Genomic DNA, 14676 nt, shown 5'->3' on the forward strand with positions numbered 1-14676 from the left:
GAGGAAGGGGGTGGGGCAGAAAATGTGTAAAAGATAAGTTCGGGCAGGTACCTGGTGAATCAGATATCGGGTAGGTTGTAATGCGTAATAAATCCGATGTCTGTATTTAATCCGTGAGTTTTTGCATCCAGTAAATTTATGAAGTGAAGTTTGTAGGTTTGTCTACAAAAAGTGTTTTGTAAGTTCCCTTTGAGGATTAGAACTGAGAGATCAGAGCTGCAGTAGTTGTCTTGTGAGAAGTACCCACAGGTAATTGGATATTTTTCTTTGGATTTTCATTGTGCGCTCATTCCGGTATGCAGTTGTCATTTGGTTTCTCCTGCATATTTTCCATCGGGGCATTTGGTGCACTGGATGAGATGTATTACGTTTCTGGAGATGTAGGTGTAAGATCCAGGAATGGTGATGGTTCTGTTGGCGGAGATGTATTGGCAGATTTTACATTTCTTGTCCTGGCACGGTCTAGATCCATTTGGTGTGATGTGGGTTGTAGGGAGTTTGCTTCTGGTGATGAGCTTAACAAGGCCGGGTGCTTGTTTAAAGGCTAGGAGGGGTGGTTCACCCACTTCCCCTCCTCCCCCCTTCTCTACCCATTGTTTTCCAAACTTTCACTGATTTGACATTTTCACTGTCCCCCTGTCACACTTTTAGCTTCCTCCTACCTTGCAGATCTCAGAACAACAGCAGAGTCTCCCAGTGCCTGAAGAAAGGTGCTTGTGCCCAGAAGCTTGCAAATAACTTTTTTCCAACTACTCAGTTGGTCTAATAAATAAAAGATCTCACATCAACCCAAAGAACCTTGCCTGCTTATGTCCTTAGACTAGCATGGCTGCAACCAGCAACCCTGTATCTGCTTAATTCATCCCTGCTTCTAGGCCCCTGATGGTGATCACCAATTCATATCTTAAGGGCAGATGTTTCTGAGGGTACTCCAAGGAAAGCTTCGGTAGCATTAAGAAACAATCATTTATCTGAATTAACATTCTGCTGTATATGAGGTAATTAATTAGTCAAAAGAAAACAATCTTTAGTACTTTGCTCCGATAATTAACAACATTAAATCTGCCATTGGTAATTTACTATTGTACACTGGGAACAGAAAATTTCAATTGTTTAACATCAACCTGTGAGCCTTTTATCTCTTTGCAAGTTTTTTTTTTTTTTTCTATAATCCTTTATCAGCTTACATTAAGGGAAAGCACACAAGAGCACAGAGGCCTTTCTGGAGATGCTTGCTTAACCTTTAAAGAACCACTGACATTTACAGTAGGTGCCTCATTCAAACTGACAGGCCGCTTTTACAGCGTGCTGCCTTTTACGCCAAGTAGAACTTCTCTGAACGGAGCCAGCACAAAGTTAACTCTGCATCCTCGCTTTGTTTCATAGGTGGCTTTGCAAAATCTGCAGGGTTTGGTCCCCAGATGGATTCATTTCACTGCTAACCCCCCTCCCCCCACTTCCCTGGAGAGCTCACCCTATGTTATAGGGGTTGGTCCACCTGAAAAGATATTAGCATGCCGGAGCTGCCATCGTAACAGGTTACTCCGTATGTTATATAGGCTTATGCTTGTAATGCAGAAGCAAGTTCATATCCTGCCTAAGTGGGATTGTTTAAATTGCAGGCTGTCACAAAGGACTCAGCAGACTGCCAGTAGTCCACAGCTTGCAGTGTGTGCACCAGATACAACAGACATGACAAATTTACGTTATGCAAATCTCTACTTCTAATTGTTTGAGCTCTGTCTTGGACTCCACTCACCAGCAAACCTGTCATGGGTACCTTGACATGTGCTTGTGAGCGGTAAGTGAAGATGAAGAGCAGGAAAATAAATTAAATGTCAAGATGAGGAATATAATATCATAAGTGTATCCAGGCTCCTGTGCAGGACTCTGGAACACATACTGGCTCCAGAGACTTTATACTGAGCCCAAGGCATACCGAGAAAGAAGGTTGCTATTTTAATCTGACAGGCAAATGTTGCTGATCATTATAGATTGGATCAATAAAGCTCATAATTATAGTCTTTGCTATCTGGTTTCTGTGCTTTGGTATGACAATCACTCAGTAAACAGCAGGATAATAGAGAAGGGAACAAATCACCTAAAATAAAACGGCATTAAAAAAAAAAAGAATGGGGGGAGGGGATTTAAATCATACTTAGTAGTTTATGATTCCTAAAATTATATTGGAGACTGTATCTGTAGCCTGTATTAAGTTGGCTGCATTGCTGCTAATGATGTATTAAGATACAAATCCTCTAAGTTCAAGCAGCCATAGGGTTTATGGAAAATATAAAATGCAGTGTTTAAAATGAAAAGAAAAGAAAAACGGAAAGGATGTTTCTGTTTTTCTTCGTCTTGCATTTGGCTGGGTTAATTTGCTTCAAATCGGGGTGCTTTCAGCTTTTTTGGTGCATGCACAATGTGACAGTTTGACTCTGGCATCTTGAATATCCCATTAAATTGCTTCTATCTGTTTTTCATTCTTGAGATTTGTGGACAAGAATGAACTAAAAGAGTTATAGCTTATGATTTTACCCCCTTTAAATGGTACATTTTGAATGCTGTCTCACATGAGACTTAAAAACTACATAGATATGCATGCCTTTGCAAGGGATAGACTGTAAATAAGGGGCAGTGGTTTCTAGTGGGGTCTTCTGGAATTAGCCAAAGTTTAAATGCTTGGTTGCTGAGATTTTTACCAGTTGGTACACCAAATACCGTGCTTTTTCTTGAAGGAATTCTTTAAAACTGTATTTTTGCTTGTCTTTAGTTACTGTATTCATAGTATTTTATAATCACAATGGTGTTTTAAAGTGCTCTGCATTTCCTGGAGCTAAATGAAGTGTGGAAATAGTGAAATGTAGTAGCCTTTATAGGGTAGCTTTCAGAATTTAGTATATTTTTCCACTATGGGCACATATAATGGTCTGCTGCCCTGCCATTTTTCTACAATAGTCATGTTTATAAGCTTTTCAGTGATGCTCATCTCTTTAGTATCTGAGCGCCACACATGTTAATGGGTTTACCCTCTTGGCATGGCAGTGAGCTAGGGGACTAATGTTGTTTTCATTTTAAGGACGAGGAATTAAGGTGCAGAGACTGTGAAAGGCTTGCGAGAGTTTGTCCATCACGTCCAGGCTCACTGTTCAGCACTGTGGTTCCTCTGCTCTAGCGGCAGATAAAAAGCCAAACCCATCCTTCGCAGCAAGACCACTTTTAGCTCTCTCCTTTCCGGGGAAACCTTCGGTATTCTGCTTTCTGTTGTCTTCAGCATACTGTCAGCCACCCTGTCCCAACTCAAAGGAAAACCTTTAATTTTTCATATTTGGCTCAGGGTTTCTGTAATTTTAGTACTTTTTGTCTTCTTCTGAGCCAGTAGTTTGTTCTTAGCTCTAAGACACAGAGAGAGAGAAGAAACACCTTTTACCTCTTCCCTGGAACGGCGTGTGCTGTGTGTTTTATTGCAGGGCACTACAGGAGTCAAGGTTTTTGATTTCTACAGCTGGCTCTGCCGGCTACATATTTTGTGACCTTGGCCAAGAAGGCACTTGGGGTCTTGGAACCTCAGTTTCCCCATCCGTCAAGTTGAGGGTATAATGTCTCACAGTGGCCTTGAGGCTTAATTTATGTTAGGCGCTTTTAAAAATCCTCCTTAGAGACATCATCTAAATTCCACGTGTCGCTACTTTATTGTCCTGAAACGGCAGATCAAGCAGTTTTTGTTACGTAGGTCACGCAGGACAAAAAGCAGGGTCGGTGAGCTAAATTTTGAAAACGGGCCCCGTCACATACAGCAGGATGGTAATAATGACATAACAAGGCAGTAAAAGTTTGCCATTGTACAGAGTAAGATGGGATTGTTGGGGATGTTTCTTTTTTCCGAACCATTTAGCTCAGTCGGTTAGCGAATGGTCCCGAGGACACCGAGGTCACAGGTTTCAGCCCTTGGTCAGGGTAAGTGATTTATGGAGGTCCCTTTTTCAACCTTGCTTCTTTATTGGGGGTTCGACTAGATGACCTCCCTGAGGTCCCATCCAACCCTAATTTTCTACGTTTCTATGAAAATAAGAGTCCTAGGACATGTGGCCCGTGGGCCAGTTATCTTCCTTTTATTGCATCTGTTGTGCCACGTGTTAGGTTGCATTCTGTATCTTCATGAAAGGGAATTCTTTTCCTATGGACCAACAAGCATGAAGGAAGACTGCTAGTCACCTCTGTCTCGTGGCTGGTAAAATACAAAAAGCTGGGGTTTCCAGTGAACAACCACATGCGACTCCATTTGGGATTTACAAGGAGAAACCTGTTTCAGTGATTCCCTCCAGGAAAAAAAAAGGTATTAAAATCTATGCTGCTTGCTTCTGCATACTGACTCCAGATCAGGGGTTGGCACATGGGCCGGGTCCAGCCCTGAGATCCTTTGGATGTGGCTGGTGCAGCTGTGCCTTCAGCAGCATTCAGGGGCTTTCCACGTGCCATGCAAAAGCTGGGCATCGGGGAGAAGTAGCAGCAGTGGCCAGATCTTAGTGCTGGCCCCCCCCAGACCTGAGCTGGGTCTTTCCAGACTGCCTCCAGAAAACATTGCTGACCCCTGCTCTAGGTGATGAGCCAGCCCCATGTCTCTTTGGCTTACCCTGAAAAAAAAGATTATTTCGCAGGTTCCTGTGGATATGAACAGGCATAACAGTTGGTTCAGTACCAAAGGATACAGACACAAACTGTTATGATGCAGCTCTGATGTCTGCAGGATTGTGTAGAGATTCATGTGCAACACAGCCTGTTTCATAGTTGGTAGGGTTGGAAGGGACCTGAGCCGATCATCAAGTCTGACCCCCAGATCATCAAGTCTGACCCCTGAATGCAACCCCTGTTGCATTCATGGTTTAGCCCTGTTGCATTCAAGGTCAAAGTTAGGGTGATTTAGCTGACTAGTATTGCTGCCGGGTCAGGCACATGTAACCGCTCATGTGCATGCCTGAATGGCAGCTTCCGGGATGGGAAAGTAGTAAAAGGTACCTTTGTCAATACCCTGGGCGGAAGTATGCAGGCAGGGATGATAAAGGGAAGGAAATGTAAAGCCCTGTTCATTATTTTGTACTCTGCACTTTATAAGTAGTGTTTTTTCCCCTCTGCACTAAAGGAACACCCAGTTGGAGAGTGTCATTTCTGCCTGAAAAGTAGATTTATAAGCTGATGGTATTGATATTAATTTAATAAGAGGAAGCTAGAAAAAATATTTTTTTCTTTGCTTGCTTTGTTTGTTTTAAGCATTTGATACAAGCTTGTGGATAGTCGGGACCATTGTATAGCTCGTACAATTATTCAGCTTCACTTTGGCAGAAAGTACCCTTACAAACCGAGAGAATCAAACACCTTAACTTTAAAAAAAACAAACAAACAAAAAACAAAAACACCCCAAAAAACCCCCAAGCAAACAGTATTTCGTGGGTTCTCTGTCAGAAATTAGCTCATTTTTTAATGAGTCCTGTGTCTCCCTCTAAGGCATATTATTTTATCAAATAACAAACTGTCTTATCTGAACAGTTGACGTACCGAATATTTGGATAATTCCAATTTTGTTGTTGCTTATTTGTGTGTAGGAACTCAGTCGTGCACATAGGATACTGGTATGTTAAATGCTATTTCAAATGAAACCAAAAGCCTCCAAGAGCTGGTGCTGTTCCCTTAGTTTACTGAATAAGAGCTGTGAGAGGAGCTCTTCTGATCTGGAGGCAATGATCCCAGATGGCACTCCAGTAGAGCTGCTTTGCTCCTAACCCCACCAAAGAGTGAACACATCCCCATGTGTTTTTATAAATGTGATGAGCCCATTGAAATTTTGGTGAGTTCTGTCTATATTACAACATGCATCTTAGTAACACGTCCCTTGCCTCTTTATATGCAGAATGAATTGCGCCTTTAGATACAGGAGCCCTTCACTTAAATGGGAACTTCATTATTTTGAATAGATCTCTTGGTTCTTATATGAAATAAGTGGAGAGAATATGTATCTATTGCATGCAAGTGAAACATGAGTCTCAAATATCAATTAGGCTGAAATCCATGCAGTGCACTGGCTCGGTACCTGCCAGTTTTGCAGATGGAGGTTGATGCCGGAGATAACTGTGTGCTTCCATTTGCATTGGCTCTAACCACTGACCTCTCCAAACCCCACACATCAGTAACTGAACATTAAACACTGCATATGTAAGGTGCACTGCAGCTGGGGTCAGTTGGACATTTCTCCTTTTCCCTAATCCCTGTTAAATAACTTCTGCTAAAGCATGTGGCACTGGTTGTTTGGAAATAGGGTACCTACCTTATGTGGACCATTTGTTCTTCAATCCTCCCTGTGCTCAATTGCTTTTTGGAGCCATGAGGTTCTTTATCTCATTTCTTTTCTTGTCCTCCTCTCTGCTGCCTAGCCACTTGGATACCCTCTGGCCGTTCAGATGCTATTTCTCAGCTGCACTCGGCCCCTGTGGGCCTCCGTTTCTAGCTTGGCTCTTATGTGTCGGGCATTTTTCTCTCTGCATCGATTTATTCTGTCTCGCCTCTCCCCTTGTTTGCCACCGAGCCTCTTTTTCCACTTCTCATCCTTCCCCTTCGCCCCTCCCCACAGCTTTCACCTCTGCTCCCAGCTCCCCGACCCTCCGGGCTTCTATGGGTTTACCTCTCTGCAGGGAGGTTTAAGCCTCTCTTTAAGCTCCCGTGTGCCAGCGCCGTCACTTAAGTCTTCCTAGTGCTTTGTAGCCCATCTCTCTCCGGTCCCCTGGTTCCTCTTGGCTCTTTTCGGCCTTCCTAGCTGACTTGCACTTACCTCAGCATTTTCCATGCTCTCTTTCGGTTTCTCCATCCATTCTGATTTTGGTGTCTGCTTCATTGCTTACAAGCTCTTGAGATGCCCTTGCCGTTTCTTCCCTTTCTCTATTCCCTAGCGTTCTGACTTGTCCCCCCCACTCATCTTCCCTTCTGCTTTCTCTTTTCCTCCCAAGGAGCTCGTTATCATTATCAGAGCCCGTCCCCCCTGCCTAATCCCACAGTGAACTCCGGTTCAAGGAGTCATCCCGTCTGTCTCTTTGACGCTGTCGCTGGGTCAGCAGCTCGGGGTCGAGTTGAAGTCTTCCTCCCTGTTCTATAATGCTTATAGCCGCTCTTTTCCCTGCTTTGCAGAAGTGTGGGGCAAACCATTTTCTTTGTGCAATATTAAAAAAAATAATAATAACAACAGAAACAGCAGCACCATCAAATGAAGTTTTGATACTGTTGCGTTCCCTAACTGAGGCGACTCTTTCTGCTTAATGTCATCCAAGCTGGGATGTAATTGCTTTCTGTTGCCATCTATTCCATGTTAATCCTCCAACAGAAGTGTTCTACTCATCATCTGAGCCAGTGATTTTAGTATAGTCTGTGAAACTCCCAATCTTTAATTTTCTGCATGGGAGCAGAAGGGAGAGGGGAGAGGGGGGCTGCTTAGCTCCTTTGCTTCATAACAGATATGAACTAAATTCTCGTGCATTACCAGATCAGCGTTGTGTGTTGAGGGAAGAAGAGGGGTAGGGAACCGTGCCAGGATTACTGCTTCTATATTTCCTTTCAAGGCGATATGAAAATCCACTCGGTTGATAATGCTGGGTTTCCTTTTGTCCACTGTATGTGCAGAAGCCTGTAGTCGAAGATGTCCAAGGTAAACGTTGCAGCCTGGAAGGCAGAAAAATGAGACTGGATTACCACAAACCAAATATATTGGTATGCAACCGTGGTGACTTGTAAACAAGAGAAGTAAGGGATGGAGCAATATAAGTGTGTTGGAAGTGAGGCCTGCTTGGAAGACTGCATATTGAGGGATTGGGTGCTCCTGGCCATCACTTTGGGGGTTGTTGTTTTTTCTTCTTCTTTTGAAAACAAGGTTAAAAGGGGGAAGTGGAAGTTGTCAGCCACGCTGGTTCAACTCTTCCACCTCTGCTTCGGACCTCGTGAGCCACTGTGACACAATTAAATCTTCCTTGTCTAGATGATGAAGGGGGTTGCAAACACGCTAGACTGGGAGCCAGAGATCCTGAGCAGGACCTGGATTATTGACTTGGACTCCTGGTCCCCAACCCTTTCCTGTGCGTGTTTGCTCCTTTTCTCATCTTCTTCATTTTCTTTAACTTTTCTCTCTCTGCCTTCTGTTCAGGAAGAGGTCTGGCTTAGCCAGACAAGACAACTCAGTCTCTTGCAAACTGCTCTGAGCCTGTGACCAGAAAGATGCCTCGAAAGCAATACCTCAAACAGCCTGATGCAAATCTAGTTTTGCCAGATGCACTATGCCTTTGTTGTCCAGCAGTGGGGTTGCAAGTAAAAGTCAGTACCAGAGACAGCAGCTGCATTTTCTATCCTTGTTTTACTTTAACCCGAACCTCTTCTGTGCGTTTTAGGTTTGATTTGTTTTCTAGAAGGCAGGACTGGGCTTGAACAAAAGCAGCAATAATAACGGCTCCAGCTTTGCACTTAGTGTTCCCTGTTCTCTAAAAAGGGACTGTCATTACCCTCTAAAATGCCAGCTAAAAGACGGCTAAGCAGGGCTTTCCTTATTTAAAAAAAAGTGAACCCCCAAAACAACAGCAACAAACCCTTTCAGCTCAAAGGAAAAGGGAAATTGGGTTTTATTTAAAATAATGACTACTTTAGCTGCTTTAACAATTTTTCCTTTTCCTATATTTTTTAATAAAAGGTTATTTTAACAAAATTGAGTAGTGGTTGTTCCTGTGGGGCTAAGCAGGCTACAATCTCTGTGCTCTAGCTTCAGACCACGTTTGGCCGTTGAGTATTGCACAGTGATGGGGTCATGTTAACACTTCCAGGTCCATTTAGGTCATTGGAAGTCAGGCAGCACCAGCCCAATGAAATGTATACAACTTCCCTGCGTTTTTCAGAGTGGCCTAGGGTATCAGGACAGTTAATTCTCATGCAACTACATAGGAATAGGGTATTCAAATCCCTTAGAGGGTTTGAAAATCTTTAACCATTATTTTCCTTTTTAAGAACGCTTATTTCTGTGACCGTCTCTTCATTATGGTATCCTCAGACCCTTTCTGCTCCATCAGCGGTGCTGGCTTCAACACTGTTGAAATGTTTTCCCATGAGTATCTCTGCCCTCTTTCACACTGTCCCGCTACAAAATAGTTCTGACTATTTCTAGTTCCTTATTGAATCATAGGGATCAACATCTTCTGATCCCAGTGCCAGCAGCTCTCCTACCCCCCAGCCATCATGGAATGGCCTCTCTTGGCCAACACAGCACTTATCATCATTCATGTCTCCCCTAACCACTCGCATCCTTTTGTTGTCCGCAAAAAGCAATTCAGTTGAGTACAATTTTAAACGCATGTGCATGTGTATCCAATTACACCTCCCTCTGCTCTTTGTCATGCATCTTCCCGTGGCAGGTCACACGTGCTGTCATTATTCTGCTTTATCCAAAAGACCAGCAAGCGCCCATGTCTCAGCACTTAATAAATTATAACAAATAATAACTGGATACTTTCCAGGTAGATTCTTCCAGTGATCATCATCCCATTCATATGTAGTCATAGCAGCCTGACGACTCAGATCATCAATGAAAGGGAGGAAGGGGGAGGAGGAAGAGCAAGCGAGTGAGAGGTTCTTAGCAAAATCATGCAAAATACCTGAGCCTTGTAAGTTGCTGAGTGCCAGGGGAATGAGTTTTATTTACTCTCCTTGGACATAATCAAATAAGCTTGCGTTTGAACAAGATCGCTCCTAATATCTCTGTAAGATGAAAACCAATAACATAAATACCCTGCAAACTAAATGTGTAATTGCACTAAATATTTGCTTTTCTCTTACTGCATTTCATGGGCTGGCTGCACCATCCTTTCTGGGCTATGCTGTAGAGGCAGAAACTGTACCGTGTGCGCAGCTCTTAAATGGACATGTATGCGACTGAAAATACTTGGGATGAATGTTTTCCAAACAGTCTAGCTTGGAGGTATTTAAAGTGCCTTTGCTGTATTTGAATCTGCTTGGTCTTACGGTAAAGTGATTCTTTTTGAGCATGTACCTTTATATTCTCTTTCTGGGAGAGGTGAAGGAATTTTTGCTATCACAGATTATTCACTTTCTTGTTCTTGGAAATAATAACCACCGCAGCGCCTGCTGTATTTGGATAAGGTCCATGAAAAACTGGCATTGTCAACTCCAGCTTGGTTCAAAATGCTGGTAACAATTTACTCTGAACCTGAGGTGTTCTGTTCCCTTCTTATCCCTCTTCTCTCTTTTCTATGTAAGGTTTTATACCACCTAATCACGGCATTCACTGAGCATCTCCCAGAAGCATATTAATACATTATAGCAAGTAAAGGGAGCTGGCCACTAGCACCTGTTGGGTTGTGCTGTCTGTTTTCTCATCCCCTCCCTAAGGGGCGAAGGTGCATGTCGTTGAGTGCCTTGGTTTGATGGGGGCTTTTGTGGGTACGTTTATTAGCTTTAAATACGCAGTGTTTTGTATTTATGTTGGAGGAGATGCAGTCAAATAAATGTACCTCAAGCAGAATGTGGCGATGTTTGGGTCCTTTTGTCTTGGCGGTGTTTGTCCTTTGTCTTGGGGGTGTTTGTCCACATTCCCAGATTGGCCCCATGAAACTTCTGTCTCCCACAAACCACCTTTTACTCTTATTGTAGTGCACTGTATCATTCTAGGGGAGCAATGGTATAGGTGCCTTTCTTCTTCTGTGCGAGTTGAGCGTCTTCCTTCCCTTCTGTTTAAAGAAAGCTGCTTGTTCCCACACCATTAGAAGCTCTAGTCAAAATGTCTCCCTTTGCCTGTTGCTTTACCTACCCTGGAGAATAGCCCAACTTGGGGGGGAGGGGGGTTGGCTTGCTACCAATTCAACCCCTTAGACACAAACATAGGTCTGGCTTTGCACCAGTTGAGATTTACTGTGATTAGGCAGAGTCTACCATGAGGATGAGAAGTATTCAGTTAGGGCAAGCCATTTGTCTGCAAGTGGGTTGAAGGGGGGAGATAGTCCTGAGCATAGGCAAGGCAAGGCAGAGTCCAGAAAATACTGCCAAAAGTTAAGTTAATGCACTTTTTCCTAGAAAACTGAGATGGCATCTCCCTGTTGCTATGCAGGGATATTATAAAAGTTTTATGCCCTAGCTATCCATGCTAAACTTGCTGGGATAAAGGCTTTCTGGAGCCGATTCTGACCCAGTTCAACTAGGCAATTCTTACATTGAAAGATTGGCTTTTGAAGTAGCAGCCTAGGAAACCTTTGCTTGTAGGGCAGGAATAGAAAATGTACTCTTTTTCTCACTGAAATTTGTTGGCAAAGTGTAGTAGGGAGAGTCTGCGTCTTTTATAATGTTCTTTCTTAAAGTTGAATGGGTTAAATAGAATCAGATAAGAGTATGGCCCTGGAAGTGTAGGGTGCTAGCTATAGGACGTGACACTTTCCACTTCAACCCTCACCACCTGATGTAGGGGTTTTTTCCATTCGATTCTGATTTTGCTTAGCGGGTATCACTAAACAGTAGCAGTCCAAGATGTCCTAAGGGATGCTAGACATATCTAGTAGCAGAGTTGGAAAGATGGGAGCAAGAAGGAGCCCATGGCTTTGAAGCTCAACTGAATGCTTTTAGAGTGGAGCAGGAGAGGTTGAGAGACTTGCTTGTCCTGGAAAATCTCCGAGGCTAATCAAATTTGCAGGCTTTTTCTTTTCTTAACGAGAATTGAAGCTCAGACACTAGTACAAGTGTATCGGTGCTTGGAAGGCTAAACAAGGAGAAACTTAAATAAAAACCTGATAATCTCTCACTGGAGGGAAATAAGGAGCTTATCTGATTGGTTGCAGTGAGCAAAAACACATCAGAAAAACGCACCACTCCAGAAAAGGCAGGGGAGGGGAGTTGGAGGGGGGGTTGGTAATCCAATTTGAATCTTTTTAAACATTTAAAGGGCACATAAAGTGAGCCAGTTATCATCTGAAACCAAGGAAGAGCAGATACGCTTGAAAAGGAACTGTCAATGCCACAAAAATATCATGGTGCTGTAGATTAAGGAGAAGCAATTTATAATTTGAAATGACAGTGCATAGCTTTTAAACAGAGGGCTTTTATAAAATATATTTCTGTTAGTTAAGAGCTTGATAAATTGACCTGAATGATATATAGTAAAAGTTCATTTTTCATGTTTTCCCGTAAATGCAAAATTAAGCTGGCCTTATTTCTGCAGACATGACAATGTTACCTATGTGCTTAGTTGCATCTGATGAAAATTTACCTCCTCAGAATTGGCAGGCTAATTCCTGACTAGTTGGTTCATTTACTGTTGCATATAGCCTATAGAAAATGCCGGTGTGAATACCCTCTAATTTGGCACTTACAGAAAATGTATCCCCTGTTCCCTGTGCTCCTCCATTCTCTGTTGCAAAGGCAAAGTAACACATTTCACACACAAAGCTTCTTTCTCATCCATTGGGTTGTATCTTATTGACACTTGTGATGTTTGGGCTTTATCGTTCTGCTTATCGGCGCTGTAGTAGAAGATTTGGAAGGGGGACAAAAGATGCTTTGGATCTTGGTATTACCTGCTAGGGATAGTTATTCATTTTCACTGCACAGGAGACAACAAGACAGCATGCTTTTGACAGGGGAAGAGAATTGAAATGAGGGGCGGGGGGAGTATATCATTCTCCGTCATCTTCCCAGGGTTCAGCAGTCTCGCCTCTCTACTCCGTCCCTCTCCCCAGCCCTTGTTATGTGGTGTACCTGTCTGATTTCCAGTGAATCTTTCTGTTTTACAAAAACTGACTTCCAAAAAAATACTGGTCAGCAGCAGTGATCTTGCAGCTGCCCTTTCCATCTGTCGAAGAGGTGGCATACAAACTTCCAGCCGTGCCAGCATGCAGTTTTGCATTCCCATCTAGTGGCAACAGCGATGATAAAAATCCTATTAAGATGCGCTCCAGGGATTGGAAACTTTGTGGTGGAGCGATAAGGGTTAGGGTCTGTCAGGGTACGCAGGCTTCAAAATGCAGCTATTGTTTAATGAGAATCCAGTGCCAGAAAACTGGGTAGATGCCAGCTTTCCAGTTCAGAGTCCAAAATGCGTTGCAGCAGAGGGGAAGCCAAGGGAACTACCGGATGCTGTCCTCTTCCTCTCTTATGATTTCATCTGCCTCTCCCCAAGGGGCTGTTTTTCCTGATGATTCTTTCATCAGGTCTAATCTGCTTTTTATCCAATGCTCTTCTAACAGCACATGTAAAGTTGGGCATGAATATTTGACCCAGCCTCCACAATCCAGCTACATCACTTACATTTAGCGGCTCCTTTTTGCTTTAAAATACAAAACAAAACAAAAAAAACATTTTTCTTTTATTGTGTGATTTTATTTTATTTTATTTTTTTTTTTGTGCCCCTTCCCCAAACCACGCCAGGCACCATAGTGCATAAAGTAGAGAACCTTCCTTTTGTGGCTAGGGAGTCCTTAGTAAAAAGGACTTGACATAGCGAGTTCACTTTCTAAAATAGTTCGGTGTTGTTTGATAGCCAATGGTCCAAACCAGTATGTTTTGCAAACTGCACGTTGATACTTGTGTCCAAAACACACTATGTTTTGGAGGGCTATTAGATGTATTATCTGTTTCTGGCCTTTTTTCTGTTGCATTGTTTAATGGCCATGTCTTGGGATGCTAGCGCTGGGATCCATGTTAACAAAAAGAATGGAATCTGCAAAAACGTTGGTTTTTTTTAATAAAAAAAAAAAGAAAAAAAACCCAGAAAAGAGAGATTTATTATGTCTATGTGTTCGTTCCATTTCTGTAGACAGCTCTTCTAATGATAAAGGTGCATATATCTCAGCATGATGTAAACAACTTGATGGATGACCCGCAGTTTATGTGAAGAAAATATTGGAAGCTTTTTATTTATTTGTAAAGCTTCCTAGGAGGCTGAGAACAGGTGGCCTGGTATAGTCGCATAGGTATATCATCATTACATTCAGGCAGGCTTTTCACAGGATACTGACTCAAGCCAGCAATTCTATTCGGAAAATGATCAGCTGGCGAAGGAGTGAGAAATGAATCTCAAGGCTGGCAGGCCACTTCTCTCTCAATTACAATTTAAAAACAAAATAAGGAAAGATGGAGTCTATTAATGTAATAGCTGGCGGTCAATTTATACAGTAAAATAGTTCTGTACTGTAGCCTTTGTTTAACAAAAAATGTGGAATTGCTGATTGCCAGTGTGGACTTATGCAGGTGTCTCTTTTAATTGTAGAGGAGAAGGAGAAAACACAGGTGCAAATATTTATTTTAACCGTAACGAATCATCGCGGGCCAGATTCTCCAAAGGGAAGTCTTTTTCATGCTGCGGCCTCTGCACGTTGATACTTCTGTCCACACGTATTACGCCTGCAGTTGATTATACAACCACTAACTGAATTTTTTTGGGTGCAGAAATTGCTCTTAAGCCCATATAAAATTCACTCGTGGAGGTAAAGTTGCCCCTTGGCTGCATCTTCCCTGCTTCCCCCAATTTAAGAATATTGATCTAAAACAACTACTGAAAACCTTAGCAATCCTGTTGTTGTAATTCATGGATCTAAAATTAACTACCGCTTATAAACTGTTGCATCTTTTTTATTCCCTTGGCACATATCAGTTGTC

The sequence above is a fragment of the Crocodylus porosus genome, unplaced genomic scaffold (assembly GCF_001723895.1).
Source record: "Crocodylus porosus isolate Cpor-Errol unplaced genomic scaffold, CroPor_comp1, whole genome shotgun sequence".
Taxonomy (NCBI): Eukaryota; Metazoa; Chordata; order Crocodylia; family Crocodylidae; genus Crocodylus; species Crocodylus porosus.